This window comes from Protomyctophum bolini (assembly GCF_963924005.1).
Source record: "Protomyctophum bolini genome assembly, chromosome: 12".
NCBI classification, from domain to species: domain Eukaryota; kingdom Metazoa; phylum Chordata; class Actinopteri; order Myctophiformes; family Myctophidae; genus Protomyctophum; species Protomyctophum bolini.
In genome coordinates this window covers 43,975,237-43,989,618 of record NC_137873.1, presented here as the reverse complement: position 1 = coordinate 43,989,618, position 14,382 = coordinate 43,975,237, and the positions used below count along the sequence as shown (strand labels likewise).

General features: G+C 48.3%; 1 pseudogene across 1 annotated transcript in view; it reads right to left on the bottom strand.

Annotated features, from left to right (window-relative positions):
- Positions 1-14,133: 14,133 nt before the first annotated feature.
- The window catches only part of LOC308326309 (ephrin type-A receptor 4-A-like), a 51,936-nt pseudogene continuing 51,687 nt past the window's right edge, over positions 14,134-14,382 (bottom strand). The window contains exon 16 of the transcript XR_013966225.1: positions 14,134-14,379. The product of XR_013966225.1 is annotated as an ephrin type-A receptor 4-A-like (transcript). The remainder of the gene's footprint in view (positions 14,380-14,382) is intronic.

Below are 14,382 nucleotides of genomic sequence, written 5' to 3'. Positions count from 1 at the left end.
TGGGTGCGTGTATTTGCGCGCGCGCACACACACACACACACACACACACACACACACACACACACACACACACACACACACACACACACACACACACACACACACACACACTACACTTCTTCTCTGTGTGTGCAGCAAGTGTACCTGTCCTGTGTGTGTGACCTGTCCATGAGGAATGTTGTCTATTTATGGGGATGCTGCTGCTATACACACTATGCTGTGCCCTGAGCTTGCTCCGAGTGCACTGGACTATGAAAGGCAGCAGAGCTCTGTGGACGGTCCACTCCTCACTGGACTATGAAAGGCAGGACTCTGTGGACGGTCCACTCCTCACTGGACTATGAAAGGCAGCAGAGCTCTGTGGACGGTCCACTCCTCACTGGACTATGAAAGGCAGGACTCTGTGGACGGTCCACTCCTCACTGGACTATGAAAGGTTCAGCAGAACTCTGTGGACGGTCCACTCCTCACTGGACTATGAAAGGTTCAGCAGAACTCTGTGGACGGTCCACTCCTCACTGGACTATGAAAGGTTCAGCAGAGCTCTGTGGACGGTCCACTCCTCACTGGACTCTGAAAGGCAGCAGAACTCTGTGGACGGTCCACTCCTCACTGGACTCTGAAAGGCAGCAGAACTCTGTGGACGGTCCACTCCTCACTGGACTCTGAAAGGTTCAGCAGAACTCTGTGGACGGTCCACTCCTCACTGGACTCTGAAAGGCAGCAGAACTCTGTGGACGGTCCACTCCTCACTGGACTATGAAAGGTTCAGCAGAACTCTGTGGACGGTCCACTCCTCACTGGACTCTGAAAGGCAGCAGAACTCTGTGGACGGTCCACTCCTCACTGGACTCTGAAAGGCAGCAGAACTCTGTGGACGGTCCACTCCTCACTGGACTCTGAAAGGCAGCAGAACTCTGTGGACGGTCCACTCCTCACTGGACTATGAAAGGCAGCAGAACTCTGTGGACGGTCCACTCCTCACTGGACTATGAAAGGCAGCAGAACTCTGTGGACGGTCCACTCCTCACTGGACTCTGAAAGGCAGCAGAACTCTGTGGACGGTCCACTCCTCACTGGACTATGAAAGGTTCAGCAGAACTCTGTGGACGGTCCACTCCTCACTGGACTATGAAAGGTTCAGCAGAACTCTGTGGACGGTCCACTCCTCACTGGACTATGAAAGGTTCAGCAGAACTCTGTGGACGGTCCACTCCTCACTGGACTATGAAAGGCAGCAGAACTCTGTGGACGGTCCACTCCTCACTGGACTATGAAAGGCAGCAGAACTCTGTGGACGGTCCACTCCTCACTGGACTATGAAAGGTTCAGCAGAACTCTGTGGACGGTCCACTCCTCACTGGACTATGAAAGGTTCAGCAGAACTCTGTGGACGGTCCACTCCTCACTGGACTATGAAAGGTTCAGCAGAACTCTGTGGACGGTCCACTCCTCACTGGACTATGAAAGGTTCAGCAGAACTCTGTGGACGGTCCACTCCTCACTGGACTATGAAAGGTTCAGCAGAACTCTGTGGACGGTCCACTCCTCACTGGACTATGAAAGGTTCAGCAGAACTCTGTGGACGGTCCACTCCTCACTGGACTATGAAAGGTTCAGCAGAACTCTGTGGACGGTCCACTCCTCACTGGACTATGAAAGGTTCAGCAGAACTCTGTGGACGGTCCACTCCTCACTGGACTATGAAAGGTTCAGCAGAACTCTGTGGACGGTCCACTCCTCACTGGACTATGAAAGGTTCAGCAGAACTCTGTGGACGGTCCACTCCTCACTGGACTATGAAAGGCTAGCAGAACTCTGTGGACGGTCCACTCCTCACTGGACTCTGAAAGGCAGCAGAACTCTGTGGACGGTCCACTCCTCACTGGACTATGAAAGGTTCAGCAGAACTCTGTGGACGGTCCACTCCTCACTGGACTATGAAAGGTTCAGCAGAACTCTGTGGACGGTCCACTCCTCACTGGACTATGAAAGGCAGCAGAACTCTGTGGACGGTCCACTCCTCACTGGACTATGAAAGGTTCAGCAGAACTCTGTGGACGGTCCACTCCTCACTGGACTCTGAAAGGCAGCAGAACTCTGTGGACGGTCCACTCCTCACTGGACTATGAAAGGTTCAGCAGAACTCTGTGGACGGTCCACTCCTCACTGGACTATGAAAGGCAGCAGAGCTCTGTGGACGGTCCACTCCTCACTGGACTATGAAAGGCAGCAGAACTCTGTGGACGGTCCACTCCTCACTGGACTATGAAAGGCTAGCAGAACTCTGTGAACGGTCCACTCCTCACTGGACTATGAAAGGCTAGCAGAACTCTGTGGACGGTCCACTCCTCACTGGACTATGAAAGGCAGCAGAACTCTGTGGACGGTCCACTCCTCACTGGACTATGAAAGGCAGCAGAACTCTGTGGACGGTCCACTCCTCACTGGACTATGAAAGGCAGCAGAACTCTGTGGACGGTCCACTCCTCACTGGACTCTGAAAGGTTCAGCAGAACTCTGTGGACGGTCCACTCCTCACTGGACTCTGAAAGGCAGCAGAACTCTGTGGACGGTCCACTCCTCACTGGACTATGAAAGGTTCAGCAGAACTCTGTGGACGGTCCACTCCTCACTGGACTATGAAAGGCAGCAGAACTCTGTGGACGGTCCACTCCTCACTGGACTATGAAAGGTTCAGCAGAACTCTGTGGACGGTCCACTCCTCACTGGACTATGAAAGGTTCAGCAGAACTCTGTGGACGGTCCACTCCTCACTGGACTATGAAAGGCAGCAGAACTCTGTGGACGGTCCACTCCTCACTGGACTATGAAAGGTTCAGCAGAACTCTGTGGACGGTCCACTCCTCACTGGACTCTGAAAGGCAGCAGAACTCTGTGGACGGTCCACTCCTCACTGGACTCTGAAAGGCAGCAGAACTCTGTGGACGGTCCACTCCTCACTGGACTATGAAAGGTTCAGCAGAACTCTGTGGACGGTCCACTCCTCACTGGACTCTGAAAGGCAGCAGAACTCTGTGGACGGTCCACTCCTCACTGGACTATGAAAGGTTCAGCAGAACTCTGTGGACGGTCCACTCCTCACTGGACTATGAAAGGTTCAGCAGAACTCTGTGGACGGTCCACTCCTCACTGGACTCTGAAAGGCAGCAGAACTCTGTGGACGGTCCACTCCTCACTGGACTATGAAAGGTTCAGCAGAACTCTGTGGACGGTCCACTCCTCACTGGACTATGAAAGGCAGCAGAACTCTGTGGACGGTCCACTCCTCACTGGACTATGAAAGGCAGCAGAACTCTGTGGACGGTCCACTCCTCACTGGACTCTGAAAGGCAGCAGAACTCTGTGGACGGTCCACTCCTCACTGGACTCTGAAAGGCAGCAGAACTCTGTGGACGGTCCACTCCTCACTGGACTATGAAAGGTTCAGCAGAACTCTGTGGACGGTCCACTCCTCACTGGACTATGAAAGGCAGCAGAACTCTGTGGACGGTCCACTCCTCACTGGACTATGAAAGGCAGCAGAACTCTGTGGACGGTCCACTCCTCACTGGACTATGAAAGGCAGCAGAACTCTGTGGACGGTCCACTCCTCACTGGACTATGAAAGGCAGCAGAACTCTGTGGACGGTCCACTCCTCACTGGACTCTGAAAGGCAGCAGAACTCTGTGGACGGTCCACTCCTCACTGGACTATGAAAGGTTCAGCAGGACTCTGTGGACGGTCCACTCCTCACTGGACTATGAAAGGTTCAGCAGAACTCTGTGGACGGTCCACTCCTCACTGGACTATGAAAGGCAGCAGAACTCTGTGGACGGTCCACTCCTCACTGGACTATGAAAGGCAGCAGAACTCTGTGGACGGTCCACTCCTCACTGGACTATGAAAGGCAGCAGAACTCTGTGGACGGTCCACTCCTCACTGGACTATGAAAGGCAGCAGAACTCTGTGGACGGTCCACTCCTCACTGGACTCTGAAAGGCAGCAGAACTCTGTGGACGGTCCACTCCTCACTGGACTATGAAAGGTTCAGCAGAACTCTGTGGACGGTCCACTCCTCACTGGACTATGAAAGGTTCAGCAGAACTCTGTGGACGGTCCACTCCTCACTGGACTATGAAAGGTTCAGCAGAACTCTGTGGACGGTCCACTCCTCACTGGACTATGAAAGGCAGCAGAACTCTGTGGACGGTCCACTCCTCACTGGACTATGAAAGGCAGCAGAACTCTGTGGACGGTCCACTCCTCACTGGACTATGAAAGGTTCAGCAGAACTCTGTGGACGGTCCACTCCTCACTGGACTATGAAAGGTTCAGCAGAGCTCTGTGGACGGTCCACTCCTCACTGGACTCTGAAAGGCAGCAGAACTCTGTGGACGGTCCACTCCTCACTGGACTCTGAAAGGCAGCAGAACTCTGTGGACGGTCCACTCCTCACTGGACTCTGAAAGGTTCAGCAGAACTCTGTGGACGGTCCACTCCTCACTGGACTCTGAAAGGTTCAGCAGAACTCTGTGGACGGTCCACTCCTCACTGGACTCTGAAAGGCAGCAGAACTCTGTGGACGGTCCACTCCTCACTGGACTATGAAAGGCAGCAGAACTCTGTGGACGGTCCACTCCTCACTGGACTATGAAAGGTTCAGCAGGACTCTGTGGACGGTCCACTCCTCACTGGACTATGAAAGGCAGCAGGACTCTGTGGACGGTCCACTCCTCACTGGACTATGAAAGGTTCAGCAGAACTCTGTGGACGGTCCACTCCTCACTGGACTCTCCATGCGTGTGCAACAACATGTCTGCTCCATGTTTTACATATTTTAACTCTAGCGTCCCTATATTCTGGGAGCTATAGGGCACATGCATTCACCAGAAATAGCTGATCTACAAGCTCACAACGTACCATGACGGTGACTGTAGTCCCTTTGCGATCCAGTTTGTGATCCGATGTGGCGGAGAGATCCTGTAGAAGGGGAAAACAGGACATATGGCCGACCCGGGTCAGCTCGTTATTGGGAGGGAAACGGTTCTACAATCAATGAATCAATTAACTTGTAAAACTCGTGAATACAAAAAAAAATGGCACCATAGTTTTGTTGGATACAAGTTAAAGGTAGAGTAAGTGATTTCACTCAAAAAACCTTAGGTTTCGTTTTTGGCTGTGGGACCTATAAGCCTTCGTCCAATCAGGATAGAGAGTCAAAAACTAAACCTAAGGTTTTTTGACCCCCAGGGGTTAACTGGGGACAGGGAGGAACTCCTTATATGGTCAGCCACACTCTATAGTAGAGAGGATTATCACAACAAAACAAAAAAATAAGTGATATTTGAATTAAGTGAAATCACTTACTCTATCTTTAATTGTGCACAAAACTCATTAAAACATCCATGTATTTTTCCTGCTGGAGGTTTAGTTTTTTCTCCCAGAGTGAAACAGCTACAGCTAGAGAGAGTCTGGCCTAACTATAATCTGGGTGAAGCTCCAGCAGAGAAACCTGCAGGGACATAACGTTATGTATTATCACTGTCACAGACAGTACGGTAGCACAGCAGTGGACACTGTCTGTGGCACACACCATACATATAACTTTCCCTTCTGTTCTTAACCCATTCTGAACGGGAACCCATTTTGGTGTCAGCATCATGTTATGCTTTAGCTATTGAAAAATAGCAGATCTACAAGCTCGTAGCGCGCCACCGAGTGGCGCGCTACGAGCTTGTAGGTCTGCTATTTTTGAAAAATCGACTGAACGACTGACATTTTTAGAATCTGATCTCAGGTCAGAATGGATTAATCAGACCAGTGTGTGTCCAGTGGAAACCTTCGTATGAATCTGATCTCAGGTCAGAATGGGTTAAAGTTATGTATCAATGTGTCACAGTTGGTATAGTAGCACACTTCTGTTCCCCAACCCTGCTGAAAATAGCACCGACACACACTCACTGTACAGCAGTCAGTGCATAATTATGGTTCTCTCAAAGTCCTTGAGTTGAGCCGGGGGTCCCATATGCATGCAGGAAGAGGACCGTCTCAGGCTTAACCCATTCTGACCCGAGATCAGATTCATACGAAGGTTTCCACTGGACACACACTGGTCTGATTAAAGGATTGGTAGTTATAGTTAGGAACCAAACAGACGACGGGAGGGTCCACTTGGTTCCGTCTGCAAACTCTCCGAGTTACGGCCGGGTGTGGGAACGGGTAAAACACATGACGTCATCCATCTTGACCTCCAAAAGTAGCGGCAACATGCACTGCTGATTTGCGAACGTTTCCAGGGGTTAGTCTGTCCGTCCATTAGGTTTTCAGGGGTCTGTCCATCTGTCCATCCGTCCATTATGTTTTCAGGGGTCTGTCCATCTGTCCATCCGTCCATTATGTTTTCAGGGGTCTGTCCATCTGTCCATCCGTCCATTATGTTTTCAGGGGTCTGTCCATCTGTCCATCCGTCCATTATGTTTTCAGGGGTCTGTCCATCTGTCCATCCGTCCATTATGTTTTCAGGGGTCTGTCCATCTGTCCATCCGTCCATTATGTTTTCAGGGGTCTGTCCATCTGTCCATCCGTCCATTATGTTTTCAGGGGTCTGTCCATCTGTCCATCCGTCCATTATGTTTTCAGGGGTCTGTCCATCTGTCCATCCGTCCATTATGTTTTCAGGGGTCTGTCCATCTGTCCATCCGTCCATTATGTTTTCAGGGGTCTGTCCATCTGTCCATCCGTCCATTATGTTTTCAGGGGTCTGTCCATCTGTCCATCCGTCCATTATGTTTTCAGGGGTCTGTCCATCTGTCCATCCGTCCATTATGTTTTCAGGGGTCTGTCCATCTGTCCATCCGTCCATTATGTTTTCAGGGGTCTGTCCATCTGTCCATCCGTCCATTATGTTTTCAGGTTCCGTCCATCTTGTTCGTCTGTCCGTTCTGTTCCATTCTGGCCGTCCCAACCTTGTGAAACACGATATCTCACAATATGAGGGAATTTCATGACATTTATGGCACAAAGAAGGCCCACTTGGGCTCAAACCCTGCAGTCCTGCGTGATCATCAGGGCCACAATTGCCCTCAAAACGTGGGTGTGAAGTCCTACCATCTCAAAGCACAGCTATAGGACATTGTATGGTGTTTTGCCGAACAAAGCCTGTCTCACCAAACGGTCCGTTTCATTCTTTCTGATTCTTCTTACATCCCCCCGAGACTGGCCAAGTAAGTCGTCTCCTCTCTCTCTCTCTCTCAGAGGGATCCGCCTCATTAGCGCTTACCGTCAGCATCTTGCCTGCTGTGCGAGTTGTGGTAGAAGTGTGTGAGACTGTGTGTGTGTGTGTGTGTGTGTGTGAGACTGTGTGTGTGTGTGTGTGTGTGACTGTGTGTGTGTGCACACGTACGTGCGTGCGTGCGTAACATACCTCTCATTAGGCAGTGAAAACATTGATGTTTTTTTTGCCAGGATCAAGATCATGTTTCCCCTCCTTTATAAATCAAAGGCTTCCACCAATCAACTTCCCCGCCTCATGTATGTGTGTGCGTGTGTGCGCGTGTGTGTGTGTGTGCGTGTATGTGTGTGTGTGTGCGTGTATGTGTGTGTGTGCATGTGTGTGTGTGTGCGTGCGTGGGTGTATGATCCGAAGCATCAAAGATAGCAGATTTACAAGCTCAATTAAAACACGCCACTTTGCGATGCATTTTGAGCTTGTAGTCCTGACGCTTTTGATGCTTTTGCATTTTTATTAATTACAATAAAAATAACACTCAACACAAAATAAAAACATAGAGATTTCTTTCCAGTTTTACCATCATTTTGAAGAGCCAAAACCCGCCACCGGATGTTACTTTTGTTACTTACACTGCGTGTGACGTCGGATCCATATCCGGTCTCCCGCTCAGCGATCACAAAGGGTGCGGCTGCGACCATTACCGCCGTTGACTATGGGGTCGTCGAATAAACCCGTTTTGATCAGAAACGCCATCTGGGAATTCAAGGAACTGGAGATGAAGGCGACCGCAATATACTTCAAGATGGCGCACGCCAATGCTGTTGACAATATCATACCTATACTGTAGCAACCCAGTGCTACCCAGTAGCGTAACCACTTTACCTTCACCTATCCCGTAACCCCGGAGGGTCGTTGTTGGGGCACCACAGACCATCTGTTGACCAGCTCTCTCCATCCCTCTCTGTCCTCGGCAGCTCTCGTTGCCTCACTGAGTTTCAAGTGTGTCCATTCTCCGATGTTATCTTCCCATCTTTTCTTTTGCCTCCCTCTTCTCCTGCCACCTCGTACGGTACCTTGCAGGATGGTCTTTGCAAGGATAATAAGGTTAATAAGCATAACCACTATAAAAGACCAATTGCCGTAACATCTATGCCTACGGCAGTGGCGTCCAATGTTTAATTAGCCCCTTGAACCCTATTTAATAGTGAACAAATTGTATAAGAAACAAACACAAGAAAGGGGATATACTCACAACTACTGAGGAAGCTTCTGTTTGTTTTTTGTGTGTGTTTTTGTGTGTGTGTGTGTGTGTGTGTGTGTGTGTGTGTGTGTGTGTGTTTTTGTGTGTGTGTGTGTGTGTGTGTGCACGCGGAATTTTACTCCAATGCGACGACAAGGCAATCGTTACAATTTTATTCTCAATGTTTCTATTTTACAATTTACAGACTAAGATAGAAAAAGGCCATAAATAAATGAGACGTCTTCATGTTATCTAAATATTTACAATAAACTATAGACATTATGACATAAACACCAGACATTGTGAGCTAAAACATCTAATGTAATAATTATCGACAACAACAAAAAAAAGAATACAAAAAAAAAAATGAAAATATCTTTACAACAATAAAAAATAAACATATTATTTTTGTTAGCACATTCTTCCAATATGAAGGTAATTAAGAGCTGGGAATGATGCAATAATTCTCTCTCTCACACACACGCGCACACATGTACAGTCGTACACACACACACACACACACACACACACACAAGTGACTTGGCGTTTTCGAGAAATATTCACAAACGGTAAACAACAGCTGGGAGATGAAATATCACTTGCATGCGATCAATGTGCACGCAGTGTGCTCGGGAGCAACACACACACACACACACACACACACACACACACACACACACACACACACACACACACACACACACACACACACACACACACACACACTAAAATCCTCAGTATTCATATTATAGATGTGTAGTGTAGCAGGTTGCATTCATACCAAACTCTGAGTGAAATACACTCCCTGCCTCTTTCCCCGTTTCCTATCATTACTCTGCTGAACAATATGTATGTATGGGGCGGAGGTTGCTCAGGGGTAGAGTAGAGTTGCCGGTTGGGAATGGGAAGCTTCCCGGCTCCCCTTCAGAGAGATAGTGTCCTTGAGCAAGACTCTGAACCACCAATGGCTCCCGATGAGTAGGTTTTGGTGCCTTGCATGGTTTCCTCCGCCATCGGTGTATGCATGATAAAATGGTAAATGGTGCATTTATATAGTGCTTTATCCAAGGCACTTTACACGTGCATTACATTCACCCATTCACACACACACACACACATTCATACACCGATTGCGGCGGAAGCTATGCTAGGTACCAACCAGCACATCGGGAGCAATTTGGGGTTCAGTGTCTTGCCCAAGGACACTTCCACATGTAGACAGGAGGAGGAACCGAACCGCCGACCCACGGATCATTGGACGACCTGCTCTACCTCCTGAGCCACAGTCGCCCGTGGGTGAATGTAATGCACATCTATGTAAAGTGCCTTGGATAAAGGCGCTATATAAATTAGATTAAAGGGACACTTCCCTTGCCAAAAAAATATATGTTAATGACATTTAGAATATTTAGAACACTTTCCTGGGGGTCTTTATGTGTGTAATATGTGGTTTTAGATATTCTAGCAGTGAGCCCAGTGTCTCTGATGTCAATTCCAACACTAATCACATCACCTGGCAAGATGGCGCGGACGCTTCCAGACGCCGTCAGGTCGCTCTGACAGATAGTGTTGTTTTACATGATAAGAGGCATTATACGTAGGGACAGTTTTAGGTTTTAAAGTTTATAAGTTATTTTTAAGTTACACAGCGGAAATGAAGACATATGACCGTCAAACACTGGTGGATATTGGCACTCACCACCACTCCCATGCCTCCCCACTACTGGAGTCCACATCATGGCCTGTTGAGCTTCTGAGAAGATCCAGGATGAGAAGGAAACACCGTGGTAGTCGCGGAGGTATAAAACAGAATGTGAGAAAGCGGGCACACAGGCTTTCGCTCCCCTCCATTCTACTTGCAAATGTCCGGTCCCTGAAGAATGAATATCAGCTAAATGATCTCCGGGGACGAGTAAAATATCAAAGAGATATTAAAAACTGTAACATTCTCTGTTTCGTGGAGACTTGGCTGACACCTGATGATCAAGATCATGCGATCAGGCCATCGGACACTTTTAATGTGTATCGCCAGGACAGAACGGAGGAATCTGAGAGACAGACGGGAGGAAGTGTCTGTTGTATGATCAACAAGGACTGGTGTGACTCTAGAAGTGTTACAAAGCTGGCCAGCTCCTGCTCACCCGATCTGGAACAATTGACATTAAAATGTAGACCCTTTTTTCTCCCACGGGAATTCTCATCGGTGATATTTACAGCTGTTTATATTCCACCGCACGCGAGAAAGGAGACTGCTCTATCGCTTCTCCACAACAGCCTAAGTGGGCTACAGACGAAGAACCCCGACTCCGTCTTGATCGTGGCCGGTGATTTTAATCACGTTAATTTAAAGTCAGTGTTGCCTAACTTTTATCAACACATTAACTTCGCCACACGAGGTAAAAATACCTTGGATCATTGTTATTCTCTCCTGAAGGGAGGGTATAAACCCCAAGTCCTTCCTGCTATTGGGGGGAGCGACCACGCTGCTATTATACTGAGACCAGCGTATGTCAACAAACGCCGGGGGCGCGCACCGGTGACGCGCACGGTCTCTCGTTGGACAGACCAGTCAGAAGCTGCGCTGCAGGTTGCACTGCATGACGCCGTCTGGAGTGAGTATAGCAGCTCAACCCCCATAAGTGACATTAATGTTTTCACTACGTCTGTACTAGAAACTATTTGTAAGACAACAGAGGCTGTAATCCCCAAGTCCACCATTAGGATATTTCCAAACCAGAAACCCTGGATAAATAGGAATATCCGCGAGGCTCTGAATAGGAGAACAGCCACTCATAAGTCAGGGCTGGTGACGGGCAATAAGGATGCCTATAGAGCAGCATGTTACGACGTGCGGAGAGCAGTGAGGGATGCCAAAAGGCAGTATGGAGAAAAGGTGGATCTACAGTTTCAACAGGGAGACTCTAGGAGTTTGTGGAAAGGGTTGAGGGAGATGACAGACTATAAGGCACCTCCCCCCTCCTTGGAAAATGCTGACATGTCTCTGGCAAATGAACTAAACATCTTTTATGCACGCTTTGATACCCCTGGTAACAGGCAGGTCAGTGCAGATAGAGCAGAGACAGTCAGAGAGGCAGAGGATAGCCCTCTCACAGTATCTGAGCATTCAGTGAGGAGGATGTTCAGTAAAGTGAACATCAGGAAGGCTGCAGGACCAGATGGCATTGCAGGACGAGTACTGAAAACATGTGCCGACCAACTTGCACCAGTATTCACAGCAATATTCAATCACTCTCTGGCCCAGTCCATTATTCCCACATGCTTCAAGGAGTCCATTATTATACCGGTACCCAAGATCCCAAAACCCAGCTGTCTAAATGACTATCGCCCAGTAGCGCTAACATCAGTAGTGATGAAGTGCTTTGAAAAGCTGATTAAAGGCCACATTTCCTCCCTACTGCCAGGGTCATTTGACAACCTACAGTTTGCCTATCGTCCCAATAGATCCACTGATGATGCCATCGAGCATATCCTAGAGACTGTTCTTGTCCACTTGGATGACAAAAAGAAGAAGGATACTTACGTGCGGCTATTATTTATTGATTATAGCTCCGCTTTTAACACCATCATTCCATCCAGGCTCATCAGCAAACTAAGGGACCTAGGAGTCAGCAGCACACTGTGTCGATGGATCCATGACTTCCTGACAGGCAGACCACAGGCGGTGAAAGCCGGAAGACACATCTCATCAACCATGACCCTCAACACAGGTGCACCACAAGGCTGCGTACTGAGCCCACTACTGTACTCTCTGTACACGCATGACTGTGTAGCCACCCAGGAATCAAATTCGATTGTGAAGTTTGCAGATGACACGGCTGTGATTGGCCTGATTTCAGAGGGGAATGAGTCCCCCTACCTGGAGGAGGTGGAGAGACTGACTCACTGGTGTCAGGATAACAGTCTCCTCCTGAACACCAGCAAAACAAAGGAGATGATAGTGGACTTCAGGTTAAAGGGCAACAAGAACTACGCCCCCCTTAACATCAGTGGGACCACGGTGGAAAGGGTAACCTGTTTTAAATATCTAGGTGTACACCTGACTGAAGACCTGTCATGGTCAACCCAGACGAACGCTGTGGTGAAGAAGTCACGGCAGAGGCTGTACCATCTCAGACGCCTGAGATCTTTTGGAGTGTCTCCTCTTGCACTACACAACTTCTACACCTGCACCATAGAGAGCGTCCTGTCAGGAAACATCACAGCGTGGTATGGGAACTGTACGGTGCGAGACCAGCAAGCCCTGCAGAGGGTCGTCAGGATGGCGGGGAGGATCACAGGAGGCAGCTTCCCAGCCCTCCAGGAGATCTACACCAAGCGCTGCAGAACAAAGACCAAGCGGATCATGGAGGACAGTACCCACCCGGCTCATGGTCTGTTTGAACTGCTGAGGTCCGGGAGAAGATATAGGATACACAAGGCTGTCCTGGAAAGACTGAGGAAAAGTTTCTTCCCCCAGGCCATTAGGATTCTAAATGATGACATGGACCTTGAGAGACGACGGTGATCAGGTCACCCCCCACGCACTTGAGCGTGGAGAGGGGCAGTTGAGTGCACGTGCGCACATACAACCCCCCCCCCCCCTCTCCCTTCACATGGACATGTCTTTTAATACCTCTATGGACATTATATTTATTGTAGTCTAACTTAATTATTTATTATAGTCTGCTTTTTAGGGTTGGAAGTTTTAAATGGTAGATTTTTTAGCTTTAGTCCTCTTGTCATGTATTACTGTTCACTTCTGTGGGGCTGACCTACATACATTTCACTGCATTTTAAAGATACTACTTTTTTAATATGTATGTGACAAATAAAGATTGATTGATTGATTGATTGATTGATTGATGGACACTGGGCTCACTGCTACAATCTAAAATATCTAAAACCACATATTACAACCCCTAGGAAAGTGTTCTAAATATTCTAAAGCTCATTAACATATATCTTTTTTAGCAAAAAGGGTGAAGTTTAAAAGACCTCAAAATACCAACAAAAAAAACAGATCACAGCATTAACACTGAGGATTTTCTAGTGAACAGAAAGTGATGTGTTTCGTTCAAGTTGTGGACAGAAAATGCCCAGAAGCAGCGAAGCAGCTCTCAGAAAAGAAGACGCCAACACGGACGGTTTGGAAGCCATGCTGCCGATAGTTCGGCCCTGCGTCGTCAACAGGCTTAAGAATAATTATTATACAAAAACACACAATAGCAAAACAATAGAAAATAAGTGCGTTGCTGCCACGGCAGAGAGAAAAACAAACACAAATGGATCGGTATAAAATTAATAGTATCACGTCATAAACTTCTTTCATGTTATTGTGACATACAAACTAATGTATCTATATATCTAAGTTCTAACGATTTACTTTACCTTGTCATGATGTGAAACATTTCACGTGAAATTACATGAAACAATTCAAGTTATAAAGTGGAATGGTTTGTCTTTAAACGCGTGTTCAACGTGACCTTGTACGTGAACTCGTTTTTGTCACATATTTTGTAGTAGTAAAAACAAACAAAACGTTTCACGTTATTAAACAACGGATACTGATCGTTTGTCTCTCCCTGCCGTGGCAGCAATACGTTCCGATTCATACTTCGTAGCGTGACGGTGTCGCACATCAAAAAAAAGGGTCAGGCTTTACAAGCTCACACACAAGTGACACAACGCGTTGCATCCGTGACGCGTTGCATCTGCTTGCATCACTGACGGGCCTCCAGTATCACTGACGGGCCTCCAGTACCACTGACGGGCCTCCAGTATCACTGACAGGACCTCCAGTATCACTGACGGGCCTCCAGTACCACTGACGGGCCTCCAGTACCACTGACGGGCCTCCAGTATCACTGACGGGCCTCCAGTATCACTGACGGGCCTCCAGTACCACTG